Source organism: Salvelinus namaycush, chromosome 10 (genome assembly GCF_016432855.1).
Source record: "Salvelinus namaycush isolate Seneca chromosome 10, SaNama_1.0, whole genome shotgun sequence".
NCBI classification, from domain to species: Eukaryota; Metazoa; Chordata; class Actinopteri; order Salmoniformes; family Salmonidae; genus Salvelinus; species Salvelinus namaycush.
Window position 1 is genome coordinate 11,172,406 of NC_052316.1, and position 15,095 is coordinate 11,187,500.

The following is a 15,095-nucleotide window of genomic DNA, read 5'->3' on the forward strand; positions in this document are numbered from 1 at the left end:
TGGAGCAGTGGAAACGTGTTACCTGGAGTGATGAATCACGCTTCACCATCTGGCAGTACGACGGACGAATCTGGGTTTGGCGGATGCTAGGAGGACACTACCTGCCTGTATGCATAGTGCCAACTGTAAAGTTTGGTGGAGGAGGATTAATGGTATGGGGCTGTTTTTCATGGTTTGGGCTAGGCCCCTTAGTTCCAGTGAAGGGAAATCTTAAAGCTACAGCATACAATGACAATCTACATGATTCTGTGCTTCCAACTTTGTGGCAACAGTTTGGGGAGGGCCCATGCTGTTTCAGCATGACAATGCCCCAGTGCACAAATTGAGGTCCATACAGAAATGGTTTCTCGAGATCGGTGTGGAAGAGCTTGACTAACCTGCACAGAGCCCGGACCTCAACCCCATCGAACACCTTTTGGATGATTTGGAACGCCGACTGCGAGCCAGGCCTAAATGCCCAACTTCAATGCCTGACCTCACTAATGCTCTTGTCGCTGAATGGAAGCAAGTCCCCGCAGCAATGTTCCAACGTCTAGTGGAAAGCCTTCCCAGAAGAGTGGAGGACTAACTCCATATAAATCCCCAGGATTTTGGCATGAGATGTTTGACGAGCAGGTGTCCACATACTTGTGTTCATGTAGTGTATATCTTTAAAAATATATATTTGCCACTCCTCCCCTAATTGGATTAAACTAATGGACAACAATAGTTAGGCTTCTACTTCCAGCTTATACATACTATATACATTTTATGGACAGTATATTTTACCTTAGTTATCTTTTGTCTGTTTTTAGTCCCAGCCTTCAGCTACCCACAACCCCTCCCATCTATCTCATCTATCTCTGAATTTATTTCACTGTGCTGTGATGTTTCACAAAAGTTCTGAACCTTTCTATTCTCATATTTTCTACAGATTGTAAATTAAAGATACACATTTTGGCTAAGAGTATTATTATATTATTGATTGATTCACCCAGCAGTGCTATTTGCAGAGTTAGCTCCAAGTAAATGTTGCAATTTTTCGACCAAAACAAGTGATCTAATGATTGTCTCTTTGCAGCAAAATCTGCAGAGCTGGGACATTTAGAAGAGTTACAGGGTATGTTAAGTGGTGCTGTCACATCCTTTTAGGCTGTTGGCCTGAGGTACACTGTAGGACTAGATAGATTTGAATAGTGGAGTAGGGATGCTTCACCGTAGGGATGGTGCCAGGTTCCCTCCAGGCCAAAGAGTTCAATTTTGGTTTCATCACAGAGAATCTTGTTTCTCATGATCTGAGAGTCTTTAGGTGCCTTTTGGCAAACTCAAGCTCTAGGAAGAGTCTTGGTGGTTCCAAACTTCTTCCATTTAAGAATGATGGCAACCACTGTGTCCTTGGGGACCTTCAATGCTGCAGAAATGTTTTGGTACCCTTCCCCATATCTGTACCTCGAAACAATCCTGTCTCAGAGCTCTACGGACAATTCCTTCGACCTCATGGCTTGGTTTTTGTCAATTGTGGGACCTTATGTAGACAGGTGTGTGCCTTTCCAAATCATGTCCAATCAATTGAATTTACCATAGGTGGACACCAATCAAGTTGTAGAAACATCTCAAGGATGATCAATGGAAACAGGATGCACCTAGCCGGGTCTTCCTTAATTGACCCCCATAAACATAATGGACATATACCAGGAGCTGTGCCAGGCCCGCCACGTCTGACTCATCCAGCTGTAACGCATATAATTCCCTGGCTTGTATGCGAAACAGTAATTGTTTCAAAACATCTCCTGCATGTCACTGATGCATCGTGAAACAACGTTTTTTGATGAAGGCATTGTCTGTATAGTTTTTTTGGTCTTTTGCCCCAGCATTGTCCCAGCCATATCAGCGGCAGCAGAAAGAATTAAGTCCTCCACAATAGTATGGGGCTTGCCTGTTCTAGCTACTCGGTAGCTCACCATATAAGACGCTTCTATCCCCTTCTTATTAATGGTATCTGTTGCTTTTATACATGTCTTACTACTCGAAAGTCGTCTTAATTCTCGCTCAAAAAACTCCTGTGGCTTATTTTTCAAATTGGAATGTTTTGTTTCTAAATGTTCATCGAGTTGTGAGATAGTACTTTTGCACATATGGCACACTGTGGCTGAGCAAAGGCACTACTCCCAATATAATTGAACCCCAAATCAATGTAGTTATCATTATATTTGCGCCTCTTCGATGGTCCAACGTCCCTGTCTGTTGTTCAGTGCTTTCCCGGGTAAGGGGCCAGTCAGTAGCTCTTCGGCTGCATCAGATTCACAACTGTCACTGTTACGCATACCCCAGTTTGGGAATACTGTACCTGGTTTATAACACACCTGAAACCAATAAAGAATGTTTCACTCAGATCCTTATGCTGAATGGGGTGTATTGTGCCTAATGCGAGCAAGATTTCCTCCATGTGTGTATGACTGTGTGTGTGTACGAGACCGGCCTGACACTGCTGAAAATGTTTTGGGCTTCCTGCCACACACACACACACAGAAATAAACACACACACACAGATTTCTGCTTCCTCCTGCCTATGTGTGTGTCCACACTCCTCTGCTCTGCTTCCCAGAAAGATACAACCAGAGAGCAGGAAGCACGTCAGCAGAGTGTGTGTGTGTGTGTGTGTGTGTGTGTGTGTGTGTGTGTGTGTGTGTGTGTGTGTGTGTGTGTGTGTGTGTGTGTGTGTGTGTGTGTGTGTGTGTGTGTGTGTGTGTGTGTGTTTGGTCATAGCCACCATACGCGGAACTCCACTGCAAGTTGATTTGAACATGCTCTCTCGCTGTGCAGGAGCATATGTTTTAATTGAATAGGATCCCCTCTATCTGTCATGATAAACCAGTCTTCATCATGTTGGAGTTTTACTATGAAGGATGGCCTACCTGAGTACCACCTTCACCTTTCAGTTAAATCTGCAATTTGTCACTTTTTGGGCAACCCGTACATAGAAATGTCAGTTCGGGAATACCTGGCTTAACACACTTGAAACCAATAAAGAATGTTTCACTGAGATCCTAAAGCTGAGTGGGGTGTATTGGGTTGTGGCGCTGCAGGGCAGTGGACCCCTAGGGGCAGGATTAGGTGACCCTGTTATATTGTGTGCAAGTAAAGAGAGCTCTACAGTATTTCGGCCTATGATATTAATTATATGGAGGATGTGCCGTTTATTTGTGTTAATGTATACAGTAGGTGTAGGTGTTTTTTGTTTGTTTTTGATTTACTTAAAAAGGTGAAAGGAATTTGTATTGGGGAGAGAGTTGAGTTATGGACTAGACTGTTGGGGGTCGGGCGTGCAGGCAGCTCAGGCTGAAATTTTATATAGAGGATGTCTTAAGGCCATATGAAAGTCTTTGTACTTCATTTTTTAAAGAGTTTGTTCATTTGTTAGGCTATTGGTTAAAGGTGCAACACAATATTCATTATTAAATGACCTTTGATCTAGTTCAGTTCAATCACTTAAACATATTTAATAATGATCTCTTCCATAGCTTTATGACTGGGCGGTTTTGCATACTTTTTGTTCTAAATAGAGCCAGCTAGAAGGGGCATGGGTCATATTAGATTGTGTAGAAATGCAGGATTTTTACATTTCTATTTATTTAACCTTTATTTAACTAGGCAAGTGAGCTTTAGATGCCCCCAGACCTCACGTAAGGTAATATCCCCCTTCACTTCTAAAACCAAAGTTGTGCCCCTGAGTCAAGGGGTATGAATACTTTCTGAAGGCACTGTACATCCGGGGGCTAAAAAAACACATTCAACAATCACCTTTACCTGTATGCAAATACACCCACCTCCTCAGGGAGATAATTGTACTCCCTTTCGTTCACCCAAGGCCTGCCCTATACAAACCACCCCATTTGCATTTTCAATGCAATTTGTGTGCAAGTATGCATAGTGTCAAAAGGAATTACAGGCATACCATGACACTCCTTTGGATAGTCATTTACGTCCTTTACCTAGGAATTCTTGGCGACATCAAGCTCGAAGAATGATACTTCGGTACCGCATCGTCTTTAGTATGTTCTTTGAAGTTAATAATGGCTGGGGAAAGAATTGGCCCCGGACTCGATACTGAGCCATGGGGTGTACCCACCACACAACACATCCTGTCTCTTATTGTCTTGTCTGAAGTCTTGGCTGTGGGAGAGAAGCTTTCCACAGCTTCCTCGTTCGTACTTTTTGGTACAATGCCCAGGGTTGTAGCCCAAAGCTGAGTACACTCTGATCTCTCTTTCTCTTTTTTCCTATCGCCCTCCCTTTCTCCCTGTGCGTGACCTTCCCTTTCTCGGTCTGTCCTGCTGTACCTGTCTCTCTCGCTCCACACCTGGTTCAACAGGTTTCTGCTCCCAAACATATTTCCACTGAGAAGGGCAGGAGTCTTACCTTTCCCTCGCTCCCTCCCTCCGTTCTTCCTTCCATTTCTCTGCCTGCTCTGGCTCTTTGCAAGAGATTTAGGAAGATTCTCTTTACCTCTCTTGTCCCCTGTTACTTCTCTGACGGTATCTTTTGAAAAACTTGTGGTGACTTTGCAAACACACTTTTAGGTGCAATATGGTAATTGCTACATTTTTAAGCATTTTATGCACTTTCATATGGTTTCTGTTTTTGAGCCAGACCGTAATCTGTAAATACTTTGTTCCGTAGTTCATGGTCTGCATTTGCAAGGTCTTCGTCTAGTCCTCGAGCTAACCTCAGTCGTCTTTGATGCTGGTGCGTGTTCAAGGCTATGCACTATTAAGGTTTCTCCTTTGCCTGTCCTTTTATCTCCGTGCCATGGTCTGTGCCCACATGGCTCTGGTGTGGTCTTCTTATTGGGGACTAATTGGCATCTAGACTACTAGACTACTGTAACACCCATTGAGCTTTGATGGAACAAAGAGGGTATCAAAGAGAACGCCACGCAGGCAAATTGTGGTGACGGGTAGTAACTCACACACACACACACATGCACCCATTCACGCACACACACTCACATGCATCCACGCACGCACATTATATCCACATGCATGCATGGCCGCACGCACACACACACACACATTTTTTATCCACATGCTCACACACACAAACATACACACACTCAGACACACACACACACACACACACACACACACACACACACACACACACACACACTGGATATAAATTAGGGTGTGCTGTCCAATAGGGAGGATGTGGTTTTTGCAAAGGTGGCAGCACATAAAAGTCAGAAACTCCAACGGAACTGTGAAATGTAGGAAGGAGGGAGGGGGAAGAGGTGCATCGGAGCTGCTTGGCCTGGGGACGCGATGGAGCCGCATGGCCTGGGGGCGGGATGTAGCCGCATGGCCTGGGGGCGGGATGGAGCTGCATGGCCTGGGGGCGGGATGGAGCCGCATGGCCTGGGGGCGGGATGGAGCTGCATGGCCTGGGGGCGGGATGGAGCTGCATGGCCTGGGGACGCGATGGAGCCGCATGGCCTGGGGGCGGGATGGAGCTGCTTGGCCTGGGGGTGGGATGGAGCTGCATGGCCTGGGGGCGGGATGGAGCTGCATGGCCTGGGGACGCGATGGAGCCGCATGGCCTGGGGGCGGGATGGAGCTGCATGGCCTGGGGACGCGATGGAGCCGCATGGCCTGGGGACGCGATGGAGCCGCATGGCCTGGGGGGACGGGATGGAGCCGCATGGCCTGGGGGGACGCGATGGAGCCGCATGGCCTGGGGGCGGGATGGAGCTGCATGGCCTGGGGACGCGATGGAGCCGCATGGCCTGGGGACGCGATGGAGCCGCATGGCCTGGGGGGACGGGATGGAGCCGCTTGGCCTGGGGGGGGGGGGGGGGGGGGAGGATGGAGCCGCATGGCCTGGGGGGGCGGGATGGAGCCACATGGCCTGGGGGGGCGGGATGGAGCTGCATGGCCTGGGGGAGGGATGGAGCTGCATGGCCTGGGGACGCGATGGAGCCGCATGGCCTGGAGGCGGGATGGAGCCGCATGGCCTGGGGGGACGGGATGGAGCTGCTTGGCCTGGGGGGGCGGAAGGATGGAGCCGCATGGCCTGGGGGGGCGGGATGGAGCCACATGGCCTGGGGGGGCGGGATGGAGCCGCATGGCCTGGGGGGGTGGGATTGAGCCGCATGGCCTGGAGGGGCGGGATGGAGCCGCATGGCCTGATGGAGCCGCATGGCCTGGGGGGGCGGGATGGAGCCGCATGGCCTAGGGGAGCGGGATGGATGGCCTGGGGGCGGGATGGAGACTGGTAGGGTGAAATGAGCAGAGGAGGGGGGATATAATGTAGAGGCCCTCGCCCACCTCTTTCACCGTGCCTAATGCGAGCCAGATTGCCTCCATGTGTGTATGACTGTGTGTGTGTGTACGAGACCGGCCTGACACTGCTGAACATGTTTTGGGCTTCCTGCCACACACGCACACAAAAATAAACACACACACAGATCTCTGCTTCCGTGCTTATGTGTGTGTCCACACTCCTCTGCTCTGCTTCCCAGAAAGATGCAACCAGAGAGCAGGAAGCACGTCAGAAGAGTGTGTGTGTGTGTGTGTGTGTACAGTCGTGGCCAAAAGTTGAGAATGACACAAATATTAATTTTCACAAATTCTGCTGCCTCAGTTGTATGATGGCAATTTGCATATACTCCAGAATGTTATGAAGAGTGATCAGATGAATTGCAATTAATTGCAAATTCCCTCTTTGCCATGCAAATTACTTGAATCCCCAAAAAAACATTTCCACTGCATTTCAGTCCTGCCACAAAAGGACCAGCTGACATCATGTCAGTGATTCTCTCGTTGTGTGAGTGTGTGAGTGTTGACTAGGTGAGTGTGTGAGTGTTGACAGGTGTGAGTGTTGACTAGGACATGGCTGGAGATCACTCTGTCATGCTGATTGAGTTCGAATAACAGACTGGAAGCTTCAAAAGGAGGGTGGTACTTGGAATCATTGTTCTTCCTCTGTCAACCATGGTTACCTGCAAGGAAACACGTGCCGTCATCATTGCTTTGCACAAAAAGGGCTTCACAGGCAAGGATATTGCTGCCAGTAAGATTGCACCTAAATCAACCATTTATCGGATCATCAAGAACTTCAAGGAGAGCGGTTCAATTGTTCAATCGCCCAAGAAAGTCCAGCAGGCACCAGGACAGTCTCCTAAAGTTGATTCAGCTGCGGGATCGGGGCGCCACCAGTACAGAGCTTGCTCAGGAATGGCAGCAGGCAGGTGTGAGTGCATCTGCACGCACAGTGAGGCGAAGACTTTTGGAGAATGGCCTGGTGTCAAGAAGGGCAGCAAAGAAGCCACTTCTCTACAGGAAAAATATCAGGGACAGACTGATATTCTGCAAAAGGTACAGGGGTAAAGTCATTTTCTCTGATGAATCCCCTTTCTGATTGTTTGGGGCATCCGGAAAAAAGCTTGTCCGGAGAAGACAAGGTGAGCGCTACCATCAGTCCTGTGTGATGCCAACAGTAAAGCATCCTGAGACCATTCATGTGTGGGGTTGCTTCTCAGCCAAGGGAGTGGGCTCACTCACAATTTTGCCTAAGAACACAGCCATGAATAAAAAAAAATGGTACCAACACGTCCTCCGAGAGCAACTTTTCCCAACCATCCAGGAACAGTTTGGTGACAAACAATGCCTTTTCCAGCATGATGGAGCACCTTGCCATAAGGCAAAAGTGATAACTAAGTGACTCGGGGAACAAACCATCGATATTTTGGGTCCATGGCCAGGAAACTCCCCAGACCTTAATCCGATTGAGAACTTGTGGTCAATTCTCATGAGGCAAACAAAAACCCACAAATTCTGACAAACTCCAAGCATTGCCGTCAGTCAGGATGTGGCCCAGAAGTTAATTTACAGCATGACAGGGCGGATTGCAGAAGTCTTGAAAAAGAAGGGTCAACACTGCAAATATTGACTCTGCATCAACTTCATGTAATTGTCAATAAAAAGCCTTTGACACTTATGAAATGCTTGTAATTATACTTCAGTATTATATAGTAACATCTGACAAAAATATCTAAAGACACTAAAGCAGCAAACTTTGAAAATTAATATTTGTGTCATTTTTTAAACTTTTGGCCACGACTATATGTGTATTTGTGCTTGTGTTTGGTCATAGCCACCATAGGTAGGTTGATTTGAACATGCTCTCTCGCTGTGCAGGAGCATATGTTTTAATTGAATAGGATCCCCTCTATCTGTCATGATAAACCAGTCTTCATCATGTTGGAGTTTTACTATGAAGGATGGCCTACCCGAGTACCACCTTCACCTTTCAGTTAAATCTGCAATTTGTCTCTTTTGGGGCAACCTGACCAAATCTGATTGAAAGCAAGTCTCAGAAGAGTTAGAACAGATTTATGTGCACTATTTCTATGCTTCCCGGTCTTAAATGTAATTTTTGCTTCTTTTACTTTCGGTTTTGTACACCAACTTATTTTTCGTTATTGAAAATATATTTCACAGCGGTTTAGATGGTTCAATGACTCTCTACACTATTCCTTTGTCACATAAACTGAAATTAGGTGGAGCGATTTCTGCAAAAGTGCATCTTTAAACTCAATCCAAAAACATAGAAAGCCAATCAGCTTTCACCAACTCAAAACATCTGCAGCCTTGACTGTTGCATTGACCTCTGTAAGTGGGGTATTCCACAAAGGGTGTCAAGTCAGTCATGCAAAACAAGTCTCCCTAATGTTATTAGGGGGAAACTCCAGTGCTGGCTATGACGGGAAAACAAATAATCATATTTCATGAGAGAAAGATTATCTTTTTCCTGACTGTCGATGTAAAAAAAAAAAAAAAAGTATTTCGGGATTCAATTCCAGAGTCTCCCAAAAACAGCCTGCAGGAGTGTGTGTGTTTGTGCTTGCAAAGTGTGTGTGTTGAGCAGGCAGGGTGCCCAGTATCACATGACTGGGAGCTGTGAGAAAGGGAAGATGAGAGAGGGAGTCAGTCAGGGAGAGGCCTGGGAAAGTGGCGGCCCAATACCAAGCCTATTTACACGGGAGTCGCCCCTGTGTTAAATAGCGGAGGTATTATCTCAGGCGTCTGATGGGATGCCTAAGAACCGCTGAGACGCTTCTGGCTGCAACTCATTCTGTGTGTTGTTGGTTGAATAAGTCCCTCTTTGAATTGATGATCTTGTTATTTCACATCATCTAGCCACTGCAGAAAGTATGATTTTGTTGATATCTGTGGTTACCACATTTTCTCTTGTAGCCTGTGAATGTTTCCAGCGAGTTGAATCGTGTACTAACTTAATGAACAACAAAGACAGAATGCAATATGACATTTTATTAAATAGTTTGGGGAACGGCCTTGTCTCTGAGGGAAAGTCCTCGGAGCCAGATGATGTGGTAGCAGGTAGCCCTATGCGGGGCTGCTGGCATTGAAACCTCCCGCTGGGGGAAAGGAGTTCCAATGATGGGCCTGAAGGTTATTATAGCTGGTGGTTGTGGGGAGGTGGATGGTTGTCTCAAACTGTTGCTTAAAAACAGCAAGTGAGAGAACAAGGCTAAGTCGACATATAAATGCATCCCAAGATGTATGCCCATTGGTTGAGAGAGAGAAAGGTGATAATTGTGATAGTGAGCCCATAGGTTAAACAGCAAGCGTGAAGAATGTGCACGATTGTGCCGTGCTAATAGACTATACGGTAAATAGGTGAATGACATTCAACACATGGCTAACAGGAAAGAGGAGAAGAAACAAGACGCTATGCTGATGATACGTTTGTATCTATTCCCACTATGCCCGTGATATGTGGTTGTCACACCTAGCTATATTTAGTTGAATGAACTAACTGTAAGTGGCTAAATTACTTAAATGTAGAATAAGGTTAAACGACCATTGAGACCAGCCTTCCTGATTGAACTTTAACTACATTTGTTCTTATCTTAGCTTTGTGTCCAAGGACAACCTGACCCTGCCAGCTCAGCTTTTAAATGGGGAAGAAACATCTCCTTTCTGAAAAGCACAAAGGATGCTTGAAAAATTGCTGTTTACATGGGAAACAGCATGTTAGCTCACGGAGGGAGCACTCACGGTCTATTCTGTATTGAAATATTGACAATTGAGGCCCGATACTAACTTGAGATAGGTGCATGTCTCATAGGGCGGCGCACAATTGGCCCAGCGTCGTCCGGGTTTGGCCGGGGTAGGCGTCATTGTAAATAAGAATGTGTTCTTAACTGACTTGCATAGTTAAATAAAATAAATGTACATTATCTTGGGAAAGTATTCAGACCCCTTGACTTTTTCCACATTTTGTTATGTTACAGCCTTACATGCTGACCACACCGGTCACATCGCATGCGCGAGTGTTGCAAAATACATTTCCACATACATGTTATTCAATCATTGCACCCACATTACTCGCGCGCGCCAATGAGCGTCTGCGTTGCTAGGCGCTAAAATAGAAGTTGATTCTATTTGTGATGCAGAATGCGCTGCAAATCCTGCCTCTCCCATCTCCTCATTGGTTTTTAGGAACATGTACCCACGTGGGTGATTGAAAGATGAACTGAGGTCAGTTGTGGTAATGCACCTTATTATGAAAGTTAGTTGCCAATCGCCATATAAAGTCCAAAGAAGAAAAATAAGCATGGAAGGAGGAGAGATGACTAGAAACGATTCGGTTGACCGTTTTATGTGTGGATTAATTGTCGGAGTAGAGGACCTTGTGCACTTCAGGTAAAATAACAACACAACGTTTAAATCCCAGGACAAATTAGATAGCAACAGCAAGCTAGCTAGATAAACAGGACAAATTAGCTGGCAACTGCAAGCTAGCTAGCTAAATTACCATATGTGTTTAATGCTTTTCGACCTGTCCCCAAATTAATATAATTGGTTCAGAGTTTGTTTTGATATTTCAACCTGTGTGGGGGGGACAAAATCAATTTGCGCACGATGGCGCACGCTGGGCATGGTGTTATTCTAAAATGTATTAAATACAACAATTTCCTCAGCGATCTACACACAACACCCCATAAGGACAAAGCAAAAACAGTTTTTTCGATTTAAAAAAACAACAAATACTATATTTACATAAGTATTCAGACCCTTTGCTATGAGATACGAAATTGAGCTCAGGTGCATCCTGTTTCCATTTATCATCCTTGAGATGTTTCTACAACTTGATTGGAGTCCACCTGTGGTCAATTCAATTGATTGGACATGATTTGGAAAGGCACACACCTGTATATACAGTTGAAGTCTGAAGTTTACATACACTTAGGTTGGAGTCATTAAAACTCGTTTTTCAACCACTCCACAAATTTCTTATTAACCAACTATAGTGTTGGCAAGTCGGTTAGGACATCTACTTTATGCATGACACAAGTAATTTTTCCAACAATTGTTTACAGACAGATTATTTCACTTATAATTCACTGTATCACAATTCCAGTGGGTCAGACATTTTACATACACTAAGTTGACTGTGCTTTTAAACAGCTTGGAAAATTCCAGAAAATTATGTAATGGCTTTCGAAGCTTCTGATAGGCAAAGTGACATAATTTGAGTCAATTAGAGGTGTACCTGTGGATGTATGACCTACCTTCAAACTCAGTGCCTCTTTGCTTCATGGGAAAATCAAAAGAAATCAGCCAAGACCTCAGAAAAAAGATTGTAGACCTCCACAAGTCTGGTTCATCCTTAGGAGCAATTTCCAAACGCCTGAAGGTACCACGTTCATCTGTACAAACAATAGTATGCAAGTATAAACAGCATGGGACCACGCAGCCGTCATACCGCTCAGGAAGGAGACGCGTTCTGTCTCCTAGAGATGCAGGAGGAAACAGGTACAAAAGTATCTATATCCACAGTAAAACGAGTCCTATATCGACATAACCTAAAAGGCCGCTCAGCAAGGAAGAAGCCACTGCTCCAAAACCACCATAAAAAAGCCAGACTACGGTTTGCAACTGCACATGGGGACAAAGATCATACTTTTTGGAGAAATGTCCTCTGGTCTGATGAAACAAAAATATAACTGTTTGGCCATAATGACCATCATTATGATTGGAGGAAAAAGGGGGAGGCTTGCAAGCCTAAGAACACCATCCCAACCGTGAAGCACGGGGGTGGTAGCATCATGTTGTGGGGGTGCTTTTCTGCAGGAGGGACTGGAGCACTTCACAAAATAGATGGCAACATGAGGCAGGACAATTATGTGGATTTATTGAAGCAACATCTCAAGACATCAGTCAGGAAGTTATAGCTTGGTCGCAAATGGGTCTTCCAAATGGACAATGACGCCAAGCATACTTCCAAAGTTGTGGCAAAATGGCTTAAGGACAACAAAGTCAAGGTATTGGAGTGGCCATCACAAAGCCCTGACCTTAATCCTGTAGAAAATTGTGTGTGCGAGCAAGGAGGCCTACAAACCTGACTACGTTACACCAGCTCTGTCAGGAGGAATGGGCCAAAATTCACCCAACTTATTGTGGGAAGGTTGTGGAAGGCTATCCGAAACGTTTGACCCAAGTTAAACAATTTTAAGGCAATGCTACCAAATACTAATTGAGTAAATGTAAACTTCTGACCCACTGGGAATGTGATGAAAGAAATAAAAGCTGAAATAAATCATTCTCTCTACTATTATTCTGACATTTCACATTCTTAAAATAAAGTGGTGATCTAACTGACCTAAGACAGGGAATTTTTACTAGGATTAAATGTCAGGAATTGTGAAAAACTGAGTTTAAATTTATTTGGCTAAGGTGTATGTAAACTTCCGACTTCAACTGTAAGGTCCCACAGTTGACAGTGCATGTCAGAGCAAAAACCAAGCCATGAGGTCGAAGGAATTGTCTGTGGAGCTCCGAGACAGGATTGTGTCGAGGCACAGATCTTGGGAAGGGTGCCAAAACATTTCTGCAGCATTGAAGGTCCGCAAGAACACAGTGGCCTCCATCATTCTTAAATGGAAGAAGTTTAAAACCACCAAGACTCTCCCTAGAGCTGGCCAAACTGAGAAATTGGGCGATAAGGGCCTTGGTCAGGGAGGCGACCAAAAACCTGATAGTTACTCTGACAGAGCTCTAGAGTTCCTCTGTGGAGATGGGAGACCCTTCCAGAAGGACAGCCATCTCTGCAGCACTCCACCAGTCAGGCCTTTATGATAAAGAGGCCAGACGGAAGCCACTCCTCAGTAAAAAGCACATGACCGCCCGCTTGGAGTTTGCCAAAAGGCACGTAAAGAATCTCAGGTCATGAGAAAGAAGATTTTCTGGTCTGATGAAACCAATATTGAACTCTTTGGCCTGAATGCCAAGTGTCACGTCTGGAGGAAACCTGGCACCATCCTTACAGTGAAGCATGGTGGTGGCAGCATCATGCTGTGGGGATGTTTTTCAGCGGCAGGGACTGGGAGACTAGTCAGGGTTGAGGCAAAGATGAACGGAGCAAAGTACAGAGAGATCCTTGATGAAAACCTGCGCTCAGGACCTCAGACTAGGGCAAAGGTTCACCTTCCAACAGGACAACGACCCTAAGCACACAGCCAAGACAATTCAGGAGTGGCTACGGGACAAGTCTCTGAATGTCCTTGAGGGGCCCAGCCAAACATCTCTGGAGAGATCTGAAAATAGCTGTGCAGCGAAGCTCCCCATCCAACCTGACAGAGCTTGAGAGGATCTGCAGAGAAGAATGGGAGAAACTCCTCAAATACAGGTGTGCCAAGCTTGTAGCAGCATACTCAAAAAGACTCAAAGCTGTAATCGCTGCCAAAGGTGCTTCAACAAAGTACTGAGTAAAAGGTGTGAAAACTTATGTAAATGTGATATAAATGTGCAAACATTTCTAAGAACCTGTTTTTACTTTGTCATTATGGGGTATTCTGTGTAGATTGATGAATTTAAAAAAAAATGTAATCCATTTTAGAATAACGCTGTAACCTAACAAAATATGGAAGAAATGAAGGGGTCTGAATACTTTCCGAATCTTGCATTGGTTCATATAAATGGGATATTTCAGGAAAAAAATACACACACATCTATGTCAATTTAACATTCATTCCTATGGGCGGTTTGATCATGACATTCTTTCTTGCCCTTTAACTTGGTCTCAGATCTGTTTGTGCTTTATTGCCAACTCCTGTGGTTGACAATGACAAGACCGCACGGATCTGGGACCAGGCTAATCTTCCCTTACCGTTGAGACTAAAAACACTTACTGTATTTGACTACAGAACAGGACAATGGGGAGTTGAACAAGACAATTACTCTGATCGTTGGAAGGCTGCAGGATGTCGTCTGTCTGCCACTTGATCACTTTGGCTTCTTGAAGAGAGGAAGTCAAATCAGCCGCTTGGGTTGCTGTGTCTGAAAGGTGCCTATTATGGTGGTAGGGACTAGGGAGACAGTTACTCCTCAGACTAGGGAGACAGTTACTCCTCAGACTAGGGAGACAGTTACTCCTCAGGGCTTAAGACGTGTCTTGTTGTAGTGGAGAAGTCAGTGGGACACTGCTCTTTTGTCTGTAACTGTATCTTTACTGTAGCCTAGCTCTGTTTCTGTGGTGACCAGTCTGTGGTTAGGAGGAAGTGTTCAAGGCTAAAACGTCCGGTAGAAATATCACCTCCTGTATTATTATTTTTGTAACCCCTATTTTAACAGTTAAGTTGACTGAGAACACATTCTCATTTACAGCAATGACCTGGGGAATAGTTACAGGGCAGATAAGTGAGCCATTTGGAAGCTGGGAATGATTCGGTGGCCATGATGGTATGATTGGGAATTTAGCCAGGACACTGGGGTTAACACCCCTACATTAAAATGCCATGGGATCTGTAGTGACCTATAGAGAGTCAGGGCCCCCCGTTTAACATCCCGTCCAAAAGACAGCACCCCAATCAAGGTAAGCCAGCAGCTGGATGCAGGGTGATATGCTGCTGGATGCAGGGCGATATGCTGCTGGCCAACACACACACACCTGCTGACTCTGCTCACACACTGACCTTAACATGCCACATGAACAACATCTGTTTGTTGGTCATGTCTTTAGATCTTTAGGGTATAGTCCATATCGTCTATCCTAGAGGCTATATTGGCTGAAAGATCGTAGCTAAGTAGCTA

General features: G+C 45.4%; 1 long non-coding RNA gene across 2 annotated transcripts in view; it reads left to right on the forward strand.

Moving 5' to 3' along the window:
* Nucleotides 1-15,095, forward strand: part of LOC120054670 — a 101,504-nt gene that overhangs the window by 56,449 nt on the left and 29,960 nt on the right. The window lies entirely within an intron of this gene.